The sequence below is a fragment of the Staurois parvus genome, unplaced genomic scaffold (assembly GCF_062004578.1).
Source record: "Staurois parvus isolate SC_StPar_1 unplaced genomic scaffold, SC_StPar_1.0 ptg000619l, whole genome shotgun sequence".
NCBI classification, from domain to species: domain Eukaryota; kingdom Metazoa; phylum Chordata; class Amphibia; order Anura; family Ranidae; genus Staurois; species Staurois parvus.
Genome location: NW_028318415.1, coordinates 282036 through 296693, shown reverse-complemented (window position 1 = coordinate 296693; position 14658 = coordinate 282036). Strand labels below are relative to the sequence as shown.

Below are 14658 nucleotides of genomic sequence, written 5' to 3'. Positions count from 1 at the left end.
GAGTAGGTATAGCCTGTACACAAGAGCAAAATACAGAATACACAAGAGAGGTACACCAAGACAGATATACAGTCAAAAAGAAATGGTTAGGTATACAAGACAGAAAATGGAGCAGAACTGAAGACGCTAGACAAGTTCATATTGCGGGCTTGCTCACATCAGAATGAACACATTGTACACTGTGCATGCATGCTGCAATGCATTGTTACACATGGGAGGAGATTTACTAAAACTGGAGCGTGCAAAATCTGGTGCAGCTCTACATAGAAATCAATCAGCTTCCAAGTTTTAGTGTCAAAGCTTAAAGCAGAACTACACTGAATCTGAACAACGCAAACCAAAAATGCTATTTAATAAATTTAGAATATTCAGAGCAAACTCACCCATCCTTCTATGTCTCCATGCCTTGTTTTTTTAAGAAATCACTTTGAAAATGAACCCCCAGCATTTCTGACCGTGGCCATCTTGAGTAAAGGCAGATGATTCATGTAGCATTTACTTCCTGGAATCCATCTTCCCTTAGCTTGGGCATGCAAGTAGGAAGGTGTGCTTAGCTGAGAAAACCCCTCCTCCCCTCCTGAAGACTCATGGGATGTATGACATCATTTGCCTAGGCCTGGGAACCAAGAAGTAACTAAAGAAATGTAAAAAACAAAATGTAAAACAAGTAAATTATATACTTTCCTATCTATTTACTAATACTAGCAGCATAAAGATTAAAATTGTCAATGTTGATTGAGAGAGTTCCGCTTTAATTGAACAAGCTGAAATTAGAAGCCGATTGGCTACCATGCACAGCTGCAGCAGATTCTGAGGGTTCCAGTTTTAGTAAATTTCCTCCACTGCATTGCTTGCATTTGAACTTTGTTTAAATTAAATAAATACAACTATTTGCATGGCAGTGCATTGTGACATGTTGTCACAAGTTGTATTGCACTGCATTGCGATAAAATGTATGCCCGCATTATTTTATGGCAACACACAGGCTTTTTGCCTTGTTTTTGCATTTGAATTGCAATGAGTAGTGCTACCCAGTGCAGCCCAATGAGGCTGGTGTGAACGAGCTCTGAAAGTGGTACAGTAGCAGGACTAGATAAAGATGGAATAAGAATCAGAATCAGAGGACCTAAAAAGATAGGGATTTAAGAAGAAACGAGGAAATAATGGTACACAGAAGAAAGATGTACAGGGCAGGAAGGAGAAACAGGATTAGAAGGGCTATGCTTGAACACAGTAACATGATCTCAGGATAAACAAGCACAAAGGCAGGGTCATAGACAAGGATACACAGGAAGTGACACACTGTCCCAGGAATCTGTGTAGTAATCTTTGCGATTACTCTCTAACTAGCACAAAAGAGGAGAGATGGTAGACCTATAACAAATGTGAAGAAATGTAAACTGACTCAAAAGCATAATGAGAACAGGAGGCAGAAATGCAGAGGTCACAGGAGCAAATACAGCTAGGTTTAAGGCAAGAGTACACTGGCTTAAATTCCATGACAAACATCAGTAATGTAATTGGCCTTCTTCATATTCTGAAATATTCTTCAACTTGTTTATGCAGAATTGGTTTACATGGCATTGTTATGTACTGTAAAATAAGGAGTAATTGCATAAACATGAGCAGAATATTTCAGCATGGAAATATTTATCCAATATTAATAATTAATTAAAAAATGTTGTTGCCATGTACCAGCATTTACACAATATCAATAATTGATTAAAATGTAGTTTTCTTGTTCCATCATTTACACATATTTAATAATTGATTAAAGATTGTGCTTGTCATGTTGCAACATGATGTTTTAATTAATTTGGAAATAGGTTTGATATTATTATTATACAGGATATATATAATGCTAACATTACATTTACGCAGCGCTTTACAATATAAAGAGAGACAATACAGCAAAGATAAAGTTCAATACAGGAGGGTTAGGAGGGCCCTGCTCCTTGGAGTTTACAATCTAAAAGATATGGTGGATTAATCATATAATCTGTATTTATGGATTAAGATTCTGTGTTACAATAACTGAATTACTGTAACTCATCAAAGATATTTGTGGTTGTTCATGGTCATACATTAGTGTTAAAAATAACATAACACTAATGTTTATTACATACAGATTATATGGTTAATCCACCATATAATCTGTATGTAATGAACATTAGTGTTATTTTAACACTAATGTATGACCATGAACAACCACAAATATCTTTGATGAGTTACAGTAATTCAGTTATTGTAACACAGAATCTTAGTCCATAAATAATTTGTAGACCTGGGTCATGTTACATAGGTACATAGTAGTCTGGCTGAAAAAAGACAAAAGTCCATCCAGTTCAACCATGAAAAAAAAAAGTTATAATCCAATACCCACAATTGATCCAGAGGAAGGCAAAAAAAAACCAGCAAAGCATGATCCAATTTGCTCCTGCTGGAAAAAAAAATTCCTTCCTGATCCCCCTAGAGGCAATCAGATATTCATTGGATCAACTCTACCTATAAATGTTAGTATCCAGTTATATTCTGTTTATCTGAAAAAGAATCCAGGCCTTTTTTGAAGCAATCCACTGTTGTTGAAAGACAATTAAAATGAAAGTTCGGTCAAAATCTAACTAAGGATAAACTTACTCCCACTACCATTCTAAGACTACTCTATCTACCCTGTGAAAGAAAAGATGCTTAAACTTAACCTATTCTGAAGCCACCTCAGTCACAGCCATCAAATGCCTGTGTGGTGACATCACCCATAGATTTATTATGGAGCATCCATTGTTGGCTGCCCTTCCTCTACACTGAAGCTGGCACTGGGACCTGATCATGTGACCAAACCAGCTTTACAATAGGTAAGTATAAGCATCTTTTCTTTCACAGGGTAGAATAGTCTTAGAAGTGGGATGGGAGTAGATTTAGCCTTATTTAGATTTTGACTTCTGCTTTAACCTATCATCAACTTATATCACCAGGAATAGGATATCCTGACATATATAGCCCTGTGCTAATGTACCCCCCAAATAACAGTCAAATGAACACAATAGAATATTATATGAAAGCAGGATCCTAGGTATAGATGTACTTAGCGAGCCCAAATCATTGTAAGAATGGTAAAAGCAAATATATTTTTTGAATGACTTTGCCAATCAGAAAAGAATAAACTATACCACTAGATACAGACCCATCTGGCCAGATTACAATTAGAGATGAGCGAATTATTCAAAAATTCGATTCGGCTGATTCGCCGAATTTGCGGGAGAAATTCGATTCCATGCGAATTTATTCGCTGCGAATTTAACTTATTAAAAGGGTTTCTAGGCTTCAGAGAGCCTTTATATTAGTGCAGAACACTGTACCTTTAATTTAAATGCCCTTGGAGTCTGCTGGGGAAGAGAAATAATACTGTCAGTCAGTATGACATGCAGATGAGTGCCGTCGATCTTAGAATCACCGCACACTTCACTCATTTGGGCAGTCACGGGGCACGACGAAGAAGAAGAAGAAGAAGAATGAAAAGAAGAATGAAAAGAAGAAGAAGAAGAATGAAAAGAAGAAGAATGAAAAGAAGAATGAAAAGAAGAAGAAGAAGAATGAAAAGAAGAAGAAGAAGAATGAAAAGAAGAATGAGAAGAAGAATGAAAAGAAGAATGAGAAGAATGAAAAGAAGAATGAAAAGAAGAAGAAGAATGAAAAGAAGAATGAGAAGAAGAATGAAAAGAAGAATGAAAAGAAGAATGAGAAGAATGAAAAGAAGAAGAAGAAGAATGAAAAGAAGAATGAGAAGAATGAAAAGAAGAATGAAAAGAAGAAGAAGAATGAAAAGAAGAAGAATGAAAAGAAGAATGAAAAGAAGAATGAGAAGAATGAAAAGAAGAATGAAAAGAAGAAGAAGAAGAATGAAAAGAAGAAGAATGAAAAGAAGAAGAAGAAGAATGAAAAGAAGAAGAAGAAGAATGAAAAGAAGAATGAAAAAAAGAAGAAGAAGAATGAAAAGAAGAAGAAGAAGAATGAAAAGAAGAAGAATGAAAAGAAGAATGAGAAGAAGAATGAAAAGAAGAATGAAAAGAAGAATGAGAAGAATGAAAAGAAGAATGAAAAGAAGAAGAAGAAGAATGAAAAGAAGAAGAATGAAAAGAAGAATGATAAGAAGAAGAAGAATGAAAAGAAGAAGAAGAAGAATGAAAAGAAGAAGAAGAAGAATGAAAAGAAGAATGAGAAGAAGAATGAAAAGAAGAATGAGAAGAAGAATGAAAAGAAGAATGAAAAGAAGAAGAAGAAGAATGAAAAGAAGAAGAAGAAGAATGAAAAGAAGAAGAAGAAGAATGAAAAGAAGAATGAAAAGAAGAAGAAGAATGAAAAGAAGAAGAAGAAGAATGAAAAGAAGAAGAAGAAGAATGAAAAGAAGAAGAAGAATGAAAAGAAGAAGAAGAAGAAGAAGAAGAATGAAAAGAAGAAGAAGAATGAAAAGAAGAAGAATTCCAGTACAGCAAAAAGTGTATCTGCAGAGAGCTCCGCTATTTCTGACAGTTCTCTGACAGTTCCTTCACATTTACAGCGGTTGAAACATTGTATCTATTTGTTTCCGAATAAAAACATCTGTATCCTAAATGGAAACAAATAGATACAATGTTTCAACCGCTGTAAATGAACTGTCAGAACTGTCAGAGAACTGTCAGAAATAGCGGAGCTCTCTGCAGTGACACTTTTTGCCGGCTGATCGGGGAAAATTCGATTCGTGCATCCGAAGTTTGCTAAAATTCGGATTCGGTGCGAATCGAATTTTTCCTAATATTCGAAACGAATTCCACTTCGCCAAGTTCGATTCGCTCATCTCTAATTACAATGCCAGGACCCATGCCTGTGATATCCATGTGTACTAGGCCAAGCTTGACCACAAATACTTTTAGAAAGAGTTAAACACAACCATAAAATGGTGAGACATGTAAAAGTAAAGGCAATATAAAGGTTTTCAAAGTAGTTGAAGTCTTTATTGTGAAAATATGATCGGTCCACTTGGATTAGTGACCTGACTTTTCTCTTCTACAGTTAAGCACTGTAGCCTTGTCATTTCTTTGTTCTTTGCATGTGAATGGTGAAGGAGCAGCAGCACAATGATGAGTCATCCCGCTGATCATTCTGCTCTCTCCTCCTGTCAGAATGCTCCTGAACAGTTCATATATACTGCTACACACCTGATAGCTCTTAATATTGCTCCACCCTCTCCCAGTGTGAGTGCTATTGAATAGGGGGTTGCAAAATACACAATTCATGTATTTATGCTAGTTGCATTCAAAAATACATATGCAATGTTTGGTTTTACATGCGCTTTATTATACTTCATCTGTGCATCCAGCCATTTACCTAGAGTTTTGTGTTTTTACATTTGATATTTAATGCTTAATTACATACTATAAATAACATAAAATCACTTTTAAATCCTCTCTTTCTATTTTCTAGACTTTATTGTGAGACCCTTAATGCGTGAAGAAGTGACTGCTTTAAATTCCCATCAGTGGTAACAATGAAACAGCAACCTAATGTGAAACAACAAGAAATACATTTAAGTGGTAAGAATAGTGGTCTATCTCATTTACTTTATGTTTCATTTTGAAATTACTGTTTAAATAGAGAAGCAAATCACTTTAAACGACATAATATGACAAGATAAAGGTAACTACCGTTATAATTCCTGCATTGCAATGCATAACTTAAAAAAGGGCCTGAGTATTAAAAGTACTGCAGCTATTGCAATATAATTAATGTGTATAATTAGTTTATCCACAGGCATTTAAGTGCCGGTTCATATATATGCCAGTTCATATATATGCGGATTGATGTGGTTTGAACTGGATCCAATCTGCATGGTATGTGAAATATCATTGCTTCCTATGGTGCCTGTTCACATATGTCTGGTGCTCTGGCGGTGCAAATTCAGTGCAGTTTGAAAAAAAGTCATGTATGATTACTGAGCAGTGCGGTCCGGTTCCGGTGCGGATTACAGGCTATTGACTTCTATGGGAACGGCTTCTAAACCACATATGTGTGAACAGAATAATCTTGAGAGTTTATCCTGTCCAGAACCCTGGAGCGTATTTACCACAAGGCAAATAAGGCATTTGCCTAGGGCGGCATTTTTCAGGGGGCAGCACCGCCCCCCAAAATTAGGAACACATGCAGCATGGGGACCAGGCGGTGTATGGAGATCTGGACTCTTGTTCCCAGGGATATCCGGAGCTGTGAAGGTGAGTGTATTTCTCTCCCTCTGTTGGAAGGGGGGGGGGGTTGGATGTTAGTGGAAGGCTCTCCCGGGTGGGGGGCAGGGGTGTTTTTGGTCAATGTCAGGCTCTCTCTACAGGGGGGAAGGAGGGGGTAGTGTTGGTCAGTGTCAGGCTCTCTCGGGGGCTCCTCTGATTTTTTTGTTGCCTAGGGCAGCACAAAACCAAAATACACCACTGCCTGAACCTGATGTAAACCTGACATGAACTGCTGAAAAACTACTGTGTCAATTAGCTGTGAAACCTGAACTTCAATCCTCACTGCACATATGTGAATCATGAGTTTATGTGTAAATACAACTTCAGATAATTATTATTATTATTATTATTATACAGTATTTATAAAGCGCCAATAGTTCGCTCAGCGCTGTACATTACAAAGGGGGACAGAACATGTGACAGAACAATACCAATACAATGCAAAACATGAGGGGATCGAGGGCCCTGCTCTTACGAGCTTACAATCTAGGAGGGAGGGGGTGGTGGCACAGGAGGAGATAGCTGTGGGGGATGGAGTGGTAGGAAGAGTGGAGGAGGTCGGCAAGTTAGCAGGGGGTGGGGTAGGCTTCCCTGAAGAGATGGGTTTTCAGGGTGCGCCTAGAGGAGAGGAGAGTAGGTGATAATCTGATGGGTTGGGGCAGGGAGTTCCAGAGGATGGGTGACACCCTGGAGAAGTCCTGGAGGCGGGCATGGGAGGAGGAGACCAGGGAACTAGAGAGAAGGAGGTCTTGTGAGGAGTGGAGTGTGCGTGCTGGGCGGTACTTGGATATTAGGTCAGTGATGTAGTTCGGGGCAGTATGGTGGACAGCTTTGTACGTCAGCGTTAGGATTTTGAATTTGATCCGTTGCGCAATCGGAAGCCAGTGGAGGGATTGGCAGAGGGGGTTGGCGGAGACAGAGCGGTTGGAAAGGTGAATGAGTCTGGCAGCCGTATTCAGGATGGACTGAAGCGGGGATAGCCAGCGGCGAGGCAGGCCAGTGAGGAGGGAGTTGCAGTAGTCGAGTCGTGATATGATGAGGGAGTGGATGAGCTGTTTAGTGGTTTCTGGGGTTAGGAACGTGCGGATTTTGGCGATGTTGCGGAGGTGGAGTCTGCACGAGTTTGTTAAAGATTGGACTTGGGGCTGGAAGGATAGGTTGGAGTCCAGAATGACACCCAGTACTCTGGCCTGCAGGGCGGGTTTGATGGTAGCGTTGTTGGATGTGACGGAGAAATCAATGGGGGGTGGTGTCCGGGCTGGGGGGAAGACAAGAAATTCGGTTTTGGAGAGGTTCAATTTAAGGAAGTGGAGCGACATCCAGTCTGATATGTCGCTCAGTAGGTGTGTGATTCGGGCTGAGACCAAGGGGGTGAGGTGGGGGGTTGAGAGATAGATTTGTGTGTCGTCGGCATAGAGGTGGTAGTTGAAGCCGTGAGAGTGTATGAGTTGGCCAAGGGAGGAGGTATAGATGGAGAAGAGAAGGGGCCCGAGGACAAATGTATAATTAATGTGTAAAATGAATTTATCCACAAGCATTTAAATGTACAAACTTCCATGAAGAATATACCTTAGGGTATCCAGAATCTATTTTTTATTCAATTGAGAAGTATCATTACAAAAACCAAGATTTTCCTCTAAACGCTTGAAGTTTCTAAAGGTATAACAAATATCATCAGAAAAACCCAGACCATGGCTGTTTCAACAGAGACGGTTCTAAGTTTCTGGGGTCTGTCCCCTGCAAACAACACTCTACATTCCAGCACCCAGCACTGAAAAAAATGTTTTTATGTTTTTTCCAGAAATGTATACAAAGCAGGTAGTATAAAAATAAGCACATAAATAGGTATTAGAAGAGAGTACGATTTCCTAACATGGAAAAAAAGCTAGTGATTTAAGGCTGGGAACATCTAAAAGAAACATTTTTAAAGTGGTAATAAACCCAAAAGCAAAATGTAATATATTACAGCTTTCCATTCAGTTTTTTATTTAGTTGTCATCATCTGGTGATCCAGCCAGTAATACACTTTCAGTGTTAGGGTATCTCTATTCCAACGGAGGAGCAACGGAGACACATTTCTACAACAGCACTGCCAATCTGGGAAGAGGGCAGTGTTAAATGTACTAGCAGATGTAGATGGACTAACAAATTAAGGCCAAGCTCCAGCTAATGCTCTCTTTGAACTTTTTTTTTCCTTTTGGGATAAAGGCTTTCCATAAACTAATACAAGCTGATCAATTGAAGTACCCCTGTCAGTGTTATATGGTTTGTTTCTAAGTGCAACTTTTGATGGAAAGCTTGATCTGTTAAAGGAAGTTGAAAAATAGCAGACTTACTGGCTGGTTGACCAGGTGAAAATAAAGAAAAAAAAACTAAAAAAAGAAACGTATGGAGCCACCATGTCTAACAATTGATAAGCTGCAATCTAATACATTTTTGTTTTGGGGTTTTAAGGACTTGAAATGGGGCATGATTTTTGTAAGTATGGTCAATGGTTAAAAGTCAGTAGGGTGTCCCCAGATTTAATTTTGAAATTCTGGTAACCTTTATCAATACATATTTTCTATTTTGGATAGAGCTGGAAAGGGTTAGAACCTTTGCAACTTTGTTTTTTTTGTTGTGGTGTTCTTATTTCAGAAAATATTTCTGGCTTCCTGTCCATATGACCGGAATCAGGAAAAAAGAAATTTCGCTACTGAAGCAGTGTAAACTGTTTTTTTTTCAAGTGCAGGGAAGGGTTGGAGCCTCTATTACATTTCTGTTTCTGTCTGTGTCCCTAATAAAGGACATTTCCTCTAATTTTCTATCACAGACAGCAATACAAAAGCAGTAGTTCTCACTCTTCACCACTCTATCCAGAGCTAAGCGAGAGTTAGACAGGACAAAACAACAAAAACAACAAATTCACTATAATGCCAATTCCTGCAAGTGCTTATATTTACCTTCCTCTCACACTCTCACCACCCCCCCCCCTCTCCCCCTCAATGCTTGTGAGTGAGGAGCAGGAACCACTTCTAAAGTTTTAATTGCATTTTGACCCTTACACAGGGCTGGGGTCTTTTTTCCCTCTCAGTGTGACAAAATTGGGTGCCTGAGTGGCCAGTCACCCATTACTAGTTTTGGAAGTGGTATTTCACTTGGAATAGTGAGGAAGTAAAAGAATGGTGAAATCAACTGTTGGGACGAAATTTAAGTGAATTTACTGCTTTGCCCTTCAAGGCTCATAATGAACATTATTCGCAAATTCAAATTCTACAGTTTGGTGCTAATTTATAAAGGACAGCGGACTGTGACCCATTAATTTAATGCATGTACTTCACTGAGTTCTGTCTCCTAAACCCAGCAGAGAGAACTCCGTGATTGGAAGTAGGGCCAGTCACATGACTTTGTCAGGCCAAGTGACCACGCTCTCCTCCGTGTGTTTTTTTTTCTTTTGTACACTCATTCATCTTAGTAGCACCGTGCCAGCTTTTGAGTCTGAACTTCACTGGTTCCAAATCTAACTTTACTTGTAGCTATAATCCATCACAGCTGAAGACAACAATAGTGTTGGCAGCTAGAATTTAGCAGTAAATTTCTAAATGTCATACTTATTTCTAAAGCAATCTTTGCAAACCTTAGCATAGTACTTTGGTGTAACAATATCATCTTTGGCTTAATTTAGTGTGCTTAGTTTTGCTATATTCATTTTAGTTTTGTGTAATTTTGACCTACAATTTTTAACTTCTATCTTACCATTAGTGTCACACATATGTAAACCACTGTAAGCTCCTGTCGCAGGGCTAAGCTGATCCAGCTGGTTTTTCTTGTGTGTTTTATATCACAAAGACAAACCTTAACCCAGAAGACAAATATTAAATAGGAGACGTTCAGGGAACAAGATGGTATACACTGAAGCAAACCAAAAAATAATAAAAGCATTGTGTATCTTAGAGTGGAATTACTGTCCGTGACATTATGCCTCTAGGCTGAGATGATAGAATGATGGAAAAAGTTAGTGCCTTTAACTCCTTGTCGTCCAGGAAGGACGTTATGCTGTGTCCCTGCAGAACAGTGTCTGCTTAGTGTGGTAAGCAGCTGGTTAATAAATGGAAGGTAGCTGGAATAATTAGAAGGATATAATCAGTTTCTGCTGACACAGAGTATGCTATGCTTGGAAACTGGAAATCTTTTTCAAACTAAGAGATCTCCACAGTCTGTTGTTAAATAATAATACATCAGACAAAATGACATCTCTTATTTAAGTTACCAGCTCCAGTCTTGTCAGCTTAACATTTCTGATGCCATGGAAAGATAAAGGTTTGTTAGAAATGGGTTACATTGGTTTAATGATGTGGCCGTGCCAACTCTGTTCATCATTTTTCTTCGAGTGGCACTGGGGCAAACTCAGCAAATTTCACATGACTAATATCCATGGAAGCATCCTTGAAGCTCAATTACACATAAAGTTTGTTAATTATAAACAGCCTAGCAGTTCATTTATCAGCACCGCCAAGAAACGAGTAAAATGCCCCCTAGCTTATTTAGTACATTCTTAAAAGCAGACTCAAAGTTTGTTTTCTGCAGGTATATGTGTTAAAGACATAACTTTTTATACATTTTTGGGTACAATATAGAAGGATTAGAACCACATTCTCCTTTCCCTTGTTGGATTTATCCCCATTAATGGAACTTTGCGTTACTTTATGTTCTAGTGCCACAAAGGAATTATGGGGAGTCTCCTAATGGGAAAGACAGAAAGCAACCTGCTAGAAGTTCTAAAATGTCAGAGCATTAAAAAATAGTTTTTATGTTGTGTCTCTGTTATATTCTAAAATAAAAATAATCCCAGACACACAATATAAGGCTGGAGTTGCATTGGGTTGATTATTGTAAAATTTAGGATCAGAGGGGAGATCCTAATTGGAAATTATATATTTATCACTTGGTTATATACAGTTGTGTTCAAAATAATAGCAGTGTGTTGAAAAAAGTGAATAAAACTCAAAATCCTTCTAATAGCTTTTATTTCCATACATACAAATGCTTTGGGAACACTACACATTCTATTCCAAATCAAAACATGAAGAAAAATAGATCAAATTTGTGTTGTTCCTCTAAAAAAATTGAAGAAAAGTGAACATTAGACTGTTCAAAAAAGTAGCAGTGTTTGTATTCTTCTTTACAAACTCAAACATTCACTATATAAACTTAAAAATGTTTGAAAATTTTGCTTTCCTTTGAATCACTTCATTAATATTTAGTTGTATAAGCACTGTTTCTGAGAACTGCTGTACATTTGTGTTGCATGGAGTCAACCAACTTCTGGCACATGTGAACAGGTATTCCAGCCCAGGATGATTGGTCTACATTCCACAGTTCTTCTCTATTTCTTGGTTTTGCCTCAGAAATTGCATTTTTGATGTCACCCCACAAGTTTTCTATTGGATTAAGATCCGGGGATTGGGCTGGCCACTCCATAAACGTCAATCTTGTTGGTCTGGAACCAAGATGTTGCACATTTACTGGTGTGTTTGGGGTCGTTGTCTTGTTGGAACACCCATTTCAAGGGCATTTGCTCTTCAGCATAAGGCAGCATGACCTCTTCAAGTATTCTGATGTATTCAAACTGATCCATGATCCCTGGTATGCGATAAATAGGCCCAACACCGTATTTTGAGAAACATCCCCATATCATGATGCTTGCACAACCATGCTTCACTGTCTTCACAGTGTACTGTGGCTTGAATTCAGTTTTTGGGGGTCGTCTGACAAACTGTCTCCGGCCACTAGACCCAAAAAGAACAATCTTACTTTCATCAGTCCACAAAATGTTGCGCCATTTCTCTTTAGGCCAGTCAATGTGCTCTTTGGCAAATTGTAACCTATTCAGCACATGTCTTTTTTTCAACAGTGGGACATTGTGGGGGCTTCTTGCAGATAGCTTGGCTTCACATAGGTGTCTTCTAATTGTAACAGTACTCACAGATAACTTTAGACCTTCTTTGATCTTCCTGGAGCTGATTGTTGGCTGAGTCCTTGCCATTTTGGCTATTCTTCTATCCATTCAAATGGTAGTTTTTCACTTTCTTCCACGTCTTTCAGGTTGTGGTTGCCATTTTAAAGCATTTGCGATCATTTTAGCTGAGCAGCCTATCATTTTCTGCACTTCTTTATATGTTTTCCCCTCTCCTATCAACTTTTTAATCAAGGTACGCTGTTCTTCTGAACAATGTCTGGAACGACCCATTTTCCTCAGAATTTCAGAGAGAAATGCACTGTAACCAGCATGTACAACATTTGCTGCCTTCCTTCCTTAAATAAGGGCAATAATTGCCACCTGTTTTTCAAAGAATGAATGACCTCACTAATAGAACTCCACACTGCTATTATTTTGAACATGCCCCTTTCACTTAGTGATTCAATTACACAGAATCAGCAGCATGCATGTCATGACTGTTAGGTCTGTTGGATTTCTATTACTCTACTACACCTGCTAGTAAATTATTTGCCATGTAGAAATATAATTTCTAGCAAAAACAGTGATTGATCAGGTTATTGATGTCTGACTGCTATTATTTTGAACACAACTGTAACTTTTAGTGGGCAAATGGAATCACATGAAGTTGTAGCCACATCACCAAATATTCGTTTCTGATATTTGGTGGGTTAGCTATGTTGTTCAGGCTATCTTGTTCTTGCTATCCCTTAGATTAGGTAGCTTAGTAAACATACTGGGTTATGCATATAACATCTAAAAGCAAGCTGTTAAAGAATGGGTGGGAGACAGCATAATGCCAATCCCCTTTGTTCACCAAGTATTTATTGGTACCTCATCCTCTATTGCAAAGACACCGAACAAATAAAAAAACCCAAAATAGTAAACTAGATAGGATTTTTTAAGGTACCAAACCATATGTTAAAAAATTCTCATGTCTTATTTATGCAAAATATAAAAATATATTAAGATCCCAAACAATTGCACAATTAAGCATACATAGATGTAGTATGTATACTGCCGATACATATGTTGCCAGAATTTAATAAACGTGGCCCCAAACACCCACGGGGAGTATTTAACATAAGCATCTTCAAGGTGTTTCGCGGGACAAAGACTGCTTCTTCAGGAAGAACTTTCTAAAATATCTAAGATTGCAAAAAAAGAAGAAAGATGTTAAGCATCATGTACGGTTATCGCCAACAGATATACATATCTGGTTACATATCTTTCTAAACACCACATACCACCTGTAGACGATGCTCAACCAGTACACAGTATATACAAAAAATGTATGTAGAGCAGCAATCACCATGAATGAAGAATATCTTACAGTGCCAGAGCTTAAACCATTCAAATTGGTTAAGAAATTTATTTCCCTACGGAAGGGGATAAAAAAGTAAGGTATTGCTATTGAATCAACACATTTAAGTGCCTATATAAGCTCTGCAGCACTCCACAACTCAAACAAAAGAGATATGCACAGCCAAAATCACCTTAGTCCAATTATTTCTAAACTACACCCCTACTACCCATAATTCAGTCTTTGTGTGTATACCTTAAAAGTGTTGAATTGTGTAGACTAGCATCTAATCAAGGGCTCTATATTTTGGAGAGCACAATTATGTGCCACCTTTTTGGGTCACCATTAATAGTCACATCAAGCAGCCTTCTCATCTGGAACTCTCACCATGCCATATTGCATTGTGGCTGGATTTTTATTATAAAATAATAATTTCACCCACCACTGTGTTCAGCATTATATGTTTTTTTTTGCATCAAAAGAAAGCCGCATTAAAAATGCAAAATTAAGCCTGCTCTGATTAATGGTCAAAGTGGTAGTTATTATGCCGATACCTTACACTGAGTCTTAGTCCCACATATCAGTTGTTGCCACACTTTGATGCCTTTTCCGGCCCTTGATATAATTAACTTTTAAACTGCACTACAGTGCTTTATACGAGCTAAAGATCCACAGGTTCCAGCAACCTCTCACAAGATGGATTGTCACCATCACTTTCCCTTGTTGTGTTTTGCAAAATTTACCAAATGGTGTGTAATTGCTTGCTTTGAGACAACATCAACTCATTCTGGACATATTCAAGTAACTTTGATAGTCACTAATGACTCACAGAGGTTGTACTGTGTGATAATGGGATGCTGATAGTCTAGTGTTCTTCATCAACCCACAACTGTTGATGTAAACCTTAATTTGTGTGAGTTGGTCAGTTGTGTAATAACATGTTTAAAAAACCCTAAAAAAAAGTATCATAAAAAATGGTTGGATCTAAAAGACTAGAAGTATAAATATAAGGTAATTGCAAATCTTCTAATGGGAAGCATGCGGAGATGATAACAATTATAATTACGATACGCATTGTTTATTCCAGAAAACTTAGCTTACAGTACCTTTGCATTGCTCAGTAT

The 14658-nt window shown here is 38.0% G+C and overlaps 1 long non-coding RNA gene across 2 annotated transcripts in view; it reads left to right on the top strand.

The window, feature by feature from the left end:
- Positions 1-14658, top strand: part of LOC149449408 (uncharacterized) — a 543558-nt gene that overhangs the window by 317725 nt on the left and 211175 nt on the right. For both annotated transcript variants that reach the window (XR_016315401.1, XR_016315400.1), the window contains exon 4: positions 5458-5567. This is a non-coding gene — a long non-coding RNA (uncharacterized LOC149449408). The remainder of the gene's footprint in view (positions 1-5457; positions 5568-14658) is intronic.